Genomic DNA, 8,773 nt, shown 5'->3' with positions numbered 1-8,773 from the left:
CCCGAAAATAAGTCAGGGTTTTATTTTCTTTTGACCCCTGAAATAAGTGCTTGGCCTTATTTTCATGGAGGTCTTATTATTTTTGAGGTGCAGGAGGCGGCAAGCATGGTCACCTCATGGCTGCTGCTGTGTTGCAATATTTTCGTGGAGGGCTTATTTTCAGGGGAGGGCTTATTTTCAGGGAAACAGGGTACTAAGCAGCAACTGGTTTAAACAAAATATTGCTATCTCAGTTTCTCACATAAAGAAGAAGCCCCAGGGTAGATTTTGTAGATCCTATCCTGAGTTAGTGTTAGGAACCTCTGGGCATTGCCATATGTGATATTTGTTCTGCTTCCAGATCAGTCACATACATGTGTGATTCCTTGATGCATTCTTTATTTAGCAGCTGCACTAACTTATTTCAGACTCAACAGGAAACATACAGATTCTGGTTTCTCAATAGATGTGCTAGAACATGCCAAGTTGGAGGTAGTTCTATCTCCATTTGTGGGACTTATCATCTTACTCCACCTCTTGGCTCTAGGTTCTTCATCCTCTCTGCAGAGCCAGCTTAAACTTGATGCCATAATTTCTCCATTATTACAATTAACTGAAGAGGGGATGACACCTTGGCAACTTTGTAAAGTCCTTCCTCCCAGATTGCATGATTTAAATTTGCAATACCCTTTGGGGAAAGTTAGATAGATGCCAGCTTTTGTTACCCTATCAAGTGGAGGTGCCTCAACTGCCTATCATGATGTTCTCTGGGGTGGTTGTTTTTTTTTTAGATTGCCACGGGTTAGGACTACAGCTAGAAGTTATTACTAAGCATCTGGGCAACAAAAATGGAGGAAGCATACCTCGGTTTCTTACAGTCTGAAAGACAAGTATCTTTTCTCCAGCTTTTCTCAAAAGTAATCATCCAGAAATGTAGGGTCAGATTTTCTTTTATTTCTAACTGGAACATCCACTGCTTTGAAGACTGGGAATGGTGAGAATCTAGTCCAGCACAAATATAGTAGTGGTCATCAGGTTAGGAAGGCTACCTTTATTCTAAATCGCCATGATTATAGCAACATGAATGCATATTCATGGGCGTAGACATGTGTAAACAGTAGTTACAATATTAGAAAAATAAATACAGGTGGAATGATGCCAATTAATAAGTGATTTAAATGTATGGTAAATAGCTAAGGCTTACAGGGATAATCAGCTTTGAAATGATAAAACATTTGAATGCATCCAGCAGTTAGGACTTCACTATTATGAAACATACACACTCCATCACAACTCAGCCTTTCCACCCTAAATCCACAGAGATGTAATTCACCTCTCTCTTTCTCTCTCTCTCTCTTACTCACACACACACACACACACACACACACACACACACACACACACACACACACATTATTCTCAATTTCCATTAGCTGATGTCCTTTCACACAGCTCATCTATACACTTTTGCTTTTTAACTTGAATATTTCACAGTTCATGCAACCAATAGAGCCTTTCTTGTTTGATTTTTCTGTTCTTGGTCATAGTTGTCTACCTTTAATCTGGTTTTGGTCCTGCCAATAAAATATTAAGTAGACAAAGCTACATTTGTAATTCCTATGCAAAGTCTTGTGATATGTTAGGAATACCTATATTAATGAAATGTATTTTTTATTGTTACTTCCTAGTATTTGTAAAGCATTCCTAATGCCTCAGCTTTCTAATATTTCACAGTACCTTGCCAGGAGCAACTCAGCAAGGTAGAAGCAGTTATTTCATTCCTCAGTCTTGTTGCTTGCGTGGCTTTCATGTCTTGTATTTCTGCTCATTTATCACCTCTCTTCATCTTAATTTTACTTTATCAGACCTGCTCTTGCTTTATATGACTTACTTTTATGATCTGGCTTCTTTTAAGAGTCTCCTCCTTTTAAGATTCTTTGTGTTCCTGAGCCTTTTTCTCCTAAAGCTGTTGTCTTGCTCCTTCCTAATTATCTTCTTTTAGTCCTTGCCATTTACTCTCACTTATTTATGTTTTACTCAATCTAATCTTTAGATTAGGCCTCCTATTGGCACTGAATCTATAGCCCCAAAGCAAGCTTGTTGGTTTTTTTTAAACAACAGTTTTATAAATCTGATTTTATATATGTGTGGGTAAAACATGTTGCCTGTTGTTTTTAAATTGTGTATCACCCCTACCTGGTTAAAATTGCCCTGAAAAGCAGATCCAACCTAGGAACCTGTCCCCCCTCCCCCCACGTTAAGGATTGGAATGAAGAAAAGTACCATATCTTTTGGGCTATTAGACGCACTGGGTTATAAGATGCACCTAGATTTACAGGAGGAAAACAAATTTAAAAAAGGTCTCGGCCTCCAAGCATCGCATTTCCTCCCCAGCTCCCAGAAGCATTCTGCAGTGCTCCACACATCCTGTTTTCACAAAAAATGGGCTCATTTTTGGGCTCCCGAGCCCTATGTGTGTCACATTTTTACCGTCTCCGGCCCCTAGAAGCACTCTGCAGGCCAAAAACGGGCCCATTTTTGGCAAAAACTGGACATGCTGCAGAGTGCTTCTGGGAACTGGGGATGGCGAAACGTGACATGCAGAGATTCAGGAGGCCAAAAATGCCTGTATTTGGTCTATAAAACGCACCTAAAATTTCACCCACTTTTTTAAGGTGGGGGGAACCGAGGTGGGTTGCTGCTGGTTCAGCTTGGATTGGCCAAACCGGTAGTAGCGGCGGCAGGAGGCTCCACCCACCCGCCAGGACACTTCTGCGCAGAAGCATTGTGAGCGCGTCCAAACTGGCAGTAAAAACATTAGCAACCCACCTCTGGAGGGAAAGGTGCGTCTTACACTACAAAAAAACGTGTACCTACCGTAATATGTAGCCTGAATCATTTGCCTGGGCTGTTAGTGGTTCAACAGTGTTGTAAAGTACAGTGGGCCATATTCTTCCTAGAGACATTTGGACCTGAACTAGAAATCTCCAGGTGTAAAACATGAGCTTAAAACCCCTAAGCTATAGTCTTCCCTGAGGGAAGCTACTCTGTTCAACCTCAGGTTCCTTGTCTAGGTAGCTAGCCCTATTCTGTCTGCTCAAGCAAGTAGGAGCTGAGACCTTAAGCAGATCTCAACTGTCACCGATCAGATTCTTCCAACTGATAAAAAGGGAGAACAAACCCTGAGCTCTTTTCCAGGCAAACCATGTACTCTCTGCCTGTGTGTACTCACCACCGAGTAGACGGATTATCCAACAGGATAAGAAAAGTAAAGCAACAACAGCAACCAGAAGTAAACTGTTAAATACAAATGGCCAAAAAAGAAAGCGGTATGAAAATGGTGGAAGGCTGTTTAATCATTCTGTGGTGTTTGGCCATGCAGAGAATGAATCTGCAATGAACTGTAGATTCTTAAGCTTTCCTTTTGCAAAAGAGGCATGTCTAGACAACAGCAGCTTCCATTTTTTTCCTAAGATATAAGGAAATTTTGTTTCCGTTTCATTTTGTGGCCATTTGTTAGCACTTTAGGATCACAATCCTTAGTTGTCAATTTATAGTCAGAGAACATACCTAATTCCAATTCCTCAGTTCTCCAGGCAAGTATCATGCCATCTTCAACTCTGAAATAGGTTATTTTATCATTTTAATTGCTTGTTGGTTATTTCTGCCTTCATTCTCAGGTCTTGGTGTCTATAAAACTCTTTTTAAATACAGAGGTATTTTGTCATAATTTCCATTGTTAAAAAAAAGCAATTGTGGAAGCTTGGAAGAAGAATTCTTCTAAGATCCAAAAAGTACAGGCATGCTATCTCAAAGGTTTAAGCCCCCATACAGTATCTGACTTTACATGTCAATAAATCTCTGAAACATGACACAACCTCTAATAGTACCATATTTAATACCGAAGCTTTCTGTAAATGTGCAGTTGTTAACAAATTCAGAATAACAAAATGATAAATATGAAAGGTGAAACAATGTGTACACCCTTTCAGTCACAACTGCTAACACCTTCTTTAACAAAAATCACAGCTTCTCTGAGCTTCCAGTAACAAGTAAAGTCTCTCGTTTTTTTGTGTTGAATTAACCTTCCCACACTCTTTCCTAGTTCAGAAGTATCCTTATATATTCTTTTATGCACTGCATGTTTGAAATCTCCCCACAGATTTCCCATAACCTTCAAATTTCAGGTATGTAAAGGTTAATTCATAGTTGAAATGCATTCCAGATTGTTCTCTTGCTGGAATATCCATTCTCTTTTCAGTTTCAGTGTTGTCACTGACTGTGGGATATTTATTTCCCGGATATATTTTTACTTAGTTGAATCTGACTGAAAACCTGTGGGAAGATCACACCTGTAAAGAGAGCTAAGGATGTAGCCAAGTTAGAAGGAAAGGAAGAGTTGGGGGTGGGGGTGGGAATCCATAAACAAAGAAGAGAATTGCTGTTAGCTGGCTTTAAGAAAGATTTGGAGGTATTATTTCTATTAGACGAAGTGTTACAACGTGCAAACCGAAAAGGTTCCCAAATATTTGCACCCTCCATATTCAGTTTTTAAAATTTGTAAACTGTATGTAATTAGTATGTATTCACATTTGCAGAAAGATGTCATGTTGTACTTTGTATCATTGTACTTTGAAACAGATAGTTTGAACACGGGTACCTAACTTTTGAAAGCAAGTATATGAATTATATAATAGCACTAATACTTATCTTCAGGCAGTATAAAGATGGTTAGTTTTTTTAAATCAAGTATACCTCGGGTGGGTGGGGAACTGTGAGTGGACCTTCTCACTGAATGAATTACTGGGAGGAGTTGGAAGTGGTGCACAGAGAACAATATTTAGGATTGGGTTACGAGAAGATGAATCAATGCTCCAATTTTAATACTGTTGCTTTCGAAAGCTCCTTTGTTCCATCCAGCTCAATCGAACAATACATCGTTCTGCTTGCATTTGGCACAATGCAAGTGGAATGAGCTATGGTGACAGGACTTGACACGTATGCTGATCTTCTCTTGCCATGCAATAATTAAAAACAGAGGAGCTCCATTTGGATCATGAGCTGACTGCATTTTGATAAAGTTTGAGATCTCACATGTCAGTACAATGTCTTCCTGGGAAAAAAGAATCTCACACCTGCAGCCAGAGGGTAACATTATGATTTTACACCTTATATATTAAGTGTTCTTAACTGCAGTGAGATCATTGTATCTACAGAGATGGAAAGACTCAGCATTATCTACAGTAGAGGAATGATTGGTGAAGGCAATTGGACTTGCTGAGATGCTTAAATCGACTTCTTTGACCAGAGAAAGACAATATTTTCATTTATTGCTGACTAAAAACCCCTAACAGATTTTGTTTGGTGAGAAAAAGATAAAATCATGATTTATGGTTTTGATTAGGATAGATCAGAGGTCTTCAAACTTGGCAACTTTAAGACTTGTGGGCTTCAACTCCTTGTGGAATTCTGAAAGTTGAAGTCCACAAGTCTTAAAATTGCCAAATTTGGGGATCCCTGGGATAGATTATACAAAGAAGGAAGATATGTTGTAACCATAGAGTGAGAGGTAAGTTTATAATTCTATTTATAATTACTGCAAAGAACATTGGAAGCTACTAGATATCTTTTTTTTCTATTTTTCTTTTTCCTCCTTTCTTGTACTTTTAGCTTTCTCTTCAATCTCTTTTTTTTCCTTACTGCATATTGGTTTGGATAGTTTTTTTATCTTTCTTTTTAAAAAATAAAAATAAAACCTAAAAGCAAATAGCTTTTCCCTGTTGTTTGTGAACTGATGCTATCTGTAGCAATGTGTATTCAGAGTCCTGCTTCTTGTGATCAGTCAAGTCAATATTTTGTCCCCAGTGATGATGTATCCATGTACCTAAAAGACAAAGTTGTGATTGTGAGGAAAGGCCTATGTCAGATCCCAACCTTTTCAATAATTTTTGATCTGTCTTCAATCTTATATTTTAAAAAAGATTCTGAAGTTATTTGTTATGCAGGTTTTCCAACAGAAAACTTATTGTTTAGACAATTCTAAGTCAGATTTGCTTAGTTTGGAAACAGATAAAACTTTGATCACCTGTATGGACAATGGTGCTGGAAAATAACACTGGATTCTGCTGAATACCTCAAAGTCTCGTGATAGAGTCAATCACAGTAACTTCCTAAGACATGGTTTTATTGCAAGAGCTAGTCCTTACCTATATAATCTGAAATGGTTTGTTACTGTGGAATCTCAAGGACTCTCGGGCCCCCCTATAAGTGTACTTATATGTTGTATTTGTCCTTGAAGAGTTTGATGATCCACTATCACTTGACATGAGATTTCTAAGAATCCACAGCAAGCTTTTTCTGTATTGGAATTCTATGTATAGAAATGTCTTCCATGAGAAAATAAATTGGCTCTTTTACTGCTCATCTTTCAGTGTGCAATAAAGATACTTTTTAATTTTTACTTACGTAAACAAGGTGTACTTGTTTACACCTTTATAATCCTTTATGACTCTGTTTTACATTCTCACTCCCTTTGTTTATGTAGAAGAATTGCTTTAAGAGTAAGGTAGCATAGAAATATTTTAAACAAAATAAATGAGCCATTGATTGACCCCTCCTCAGTTAATTTGACAATCCCCTTTAAGGCTGCCTAAGCCAGTAATTATCTCCTTCAGCAGCAGAACCATCTGTAAGTTAATTATGCATTATGTAAATGAATATTTGAATTTGTGACTCTAGGCTCTGCTGAGAGACAGGGGGGGGGGGAACCTTGCCAATTTTCTGTACTTCACATACATCTTTATACACTGACATTGTTTAGAGGAATATATTATAGGACAAGAGCTGGGATAGTCTATGGTAACCAAACATCAGATAGCTTGGACAGTCCCTTTCAGGCTAATTAATTGTGTCTTATTATGGCTTATTAACAGCTTATAATAGGTATAAGCTTTTGGGAACCATAGTACTGGCTCATGAAAGCTTGTGCCATTCATTAAAATGCATTTGTCTGAAGAAGGGCTACCAGGGTCCTCCTGATTGATGGGAAAGTATATCCTCAAGTTAAAACAGCACTGTAAGGCACCAAGGCCTATGACAGACAACAGTATTCTGGCCATTAAAATCATAACCAGAATGATACAACCATGGCATGGAAAAAAACAATGGTTACTAGTAAGGTAAGGTAAGGTAAGGTAAGGTAAAGCTTCTCCTTGCACATATGTGCTAGTCGTTCCCAACTCTAGGGGGCAGTGCTCATCTCCGTTTCAAAGCCGAAGAGCCAGCGCAGTCCGAAGACGTCTCCGTGGTCATGTTGCCGGCATGACTAAATGCCAAAGACACATAGAACGTTACCTTCTCACCAAAGGTGGTCCTGATTTTTCTACTTGCATTTTTACATACTTCCGAACTGCTAGGTTGGCAAAAGCTAATGGGAGCTCACTCGGTTACACAGTGCTAGGGATTCGAACTGCTGAGCTTTCTGATCGACAAGCTCAGCGTCTTAGCCCTAAATGGTTACTAACAGTGCTTAATTGTTGGTGTTATTCCTCCAAGTGAGTAAGTTTTATAATTGCAGGATGCCCTGGGGAAACTGAAAATCATCACTTTGTGAGCACTTCTGCCCCCCCCCCCAAGAAGCCAACAAATATGTATTTTGCACACATAATTGTATGTGCTGGCTGGAGCTGAGGGGACAAACAGAAGGTCAAGACCCCTCTTGATTCCAATTCAGAAAATGGATTGGGGATTTTCTGCAGATTTCCCATCCTCTCTCTCTTCCATCGCAAGCGAGCGACACATTTGAGAGGACCATCAGGATTTTGCCTATTCTTCTTGACAGATTAGGAAAAAGGAAAAAAAAATCTGCCAAATGAAAATTGAATCCTCCCACAGTTAGCAACTGTGATTTATGAACAGAAGGATCAACACCCTTCTTAGAGCCCCACAACAATTGTGGTGTGCAGAAACCTGACAAAGTAATTCATATTCCTAGGGAAAGAAGAAAAATGCAACTATGAAAGGAGTCATTCATAGTAAAAGAAAAAAAAAGCAATGATGGCAAATTGCCTTGCTTACTGAACTTATATAGGGAGATACAATTATCCTTCCTATGATGATGGTGACTACTCTGGAATTATAGAATTAGGTATAACCAATGAAATAACTCTGATGTTAACTCAACCTTGATGACTATGTGAAATGCTGCTACTGGAACTTCTTTATTGTTGACACACCTGTGGTAATTGCAAATGCGGCATTTAAAACAAAATAGTCCTTACTGCTAAAAGAAGGATGGCCCTAATGATTACACACAGCAATTAATGGGCTGAGTCTGGACTTAGTCATGTTTGCAGCAAACCTACTAAACAATTGTAAATCTCAGTTTATTGTGACTACATTAGATGCTAATAAATGTTGTCTTTTTGATATTGCGTGCTTCTTCCTATTTGGAAAAAAGGCTAAAGAAACATACATTGGGTGTGTAAGGTGCTATTAGAATCAGAGCTTTTACATTCTTGCTACCTTTACAAGCCACAACAATAAAGCAGAGTTTATTCTCAAATTCTGAATAAATTGGTAATAACAATAATACTGCTTGGAGTCAGATTCAATTAGAATAACTTGTAAACCTTGTTCAATAAATATAAGAGCCTGGATCCAAAGAGAGGCATTTTTTTTACTTTGTTTTGCCATTCACCCATGAATTTCATCACCCATGAATATTTGCAGGGTCAAATAAACTGTATATTTTCAGTAATTTGCAAGAATCTTGGCTTACATGTTCATGCAAACA

Source organism: Thamnophis sirtalis, unplaced genomic scaffold (assembly GCF_051295495.1).
Source record: "Thamnophis sirtalis isolate CommonGarterSnake01/CBP01778 unplaced genomic scaffold, rThaSir2_p1.2 scaffold_3, whole genome shotgun sequence".
In the NCBI taxonomy this organism is placed as follows: Eukaryota; Metazoa; Chordata; class Lepidosauria; order Squamata; family Natricidae; genus Thamnophis; species Thamnophis sirtalis.
This window is presented reverse-complemented; position numbering follows the sequence as displayed.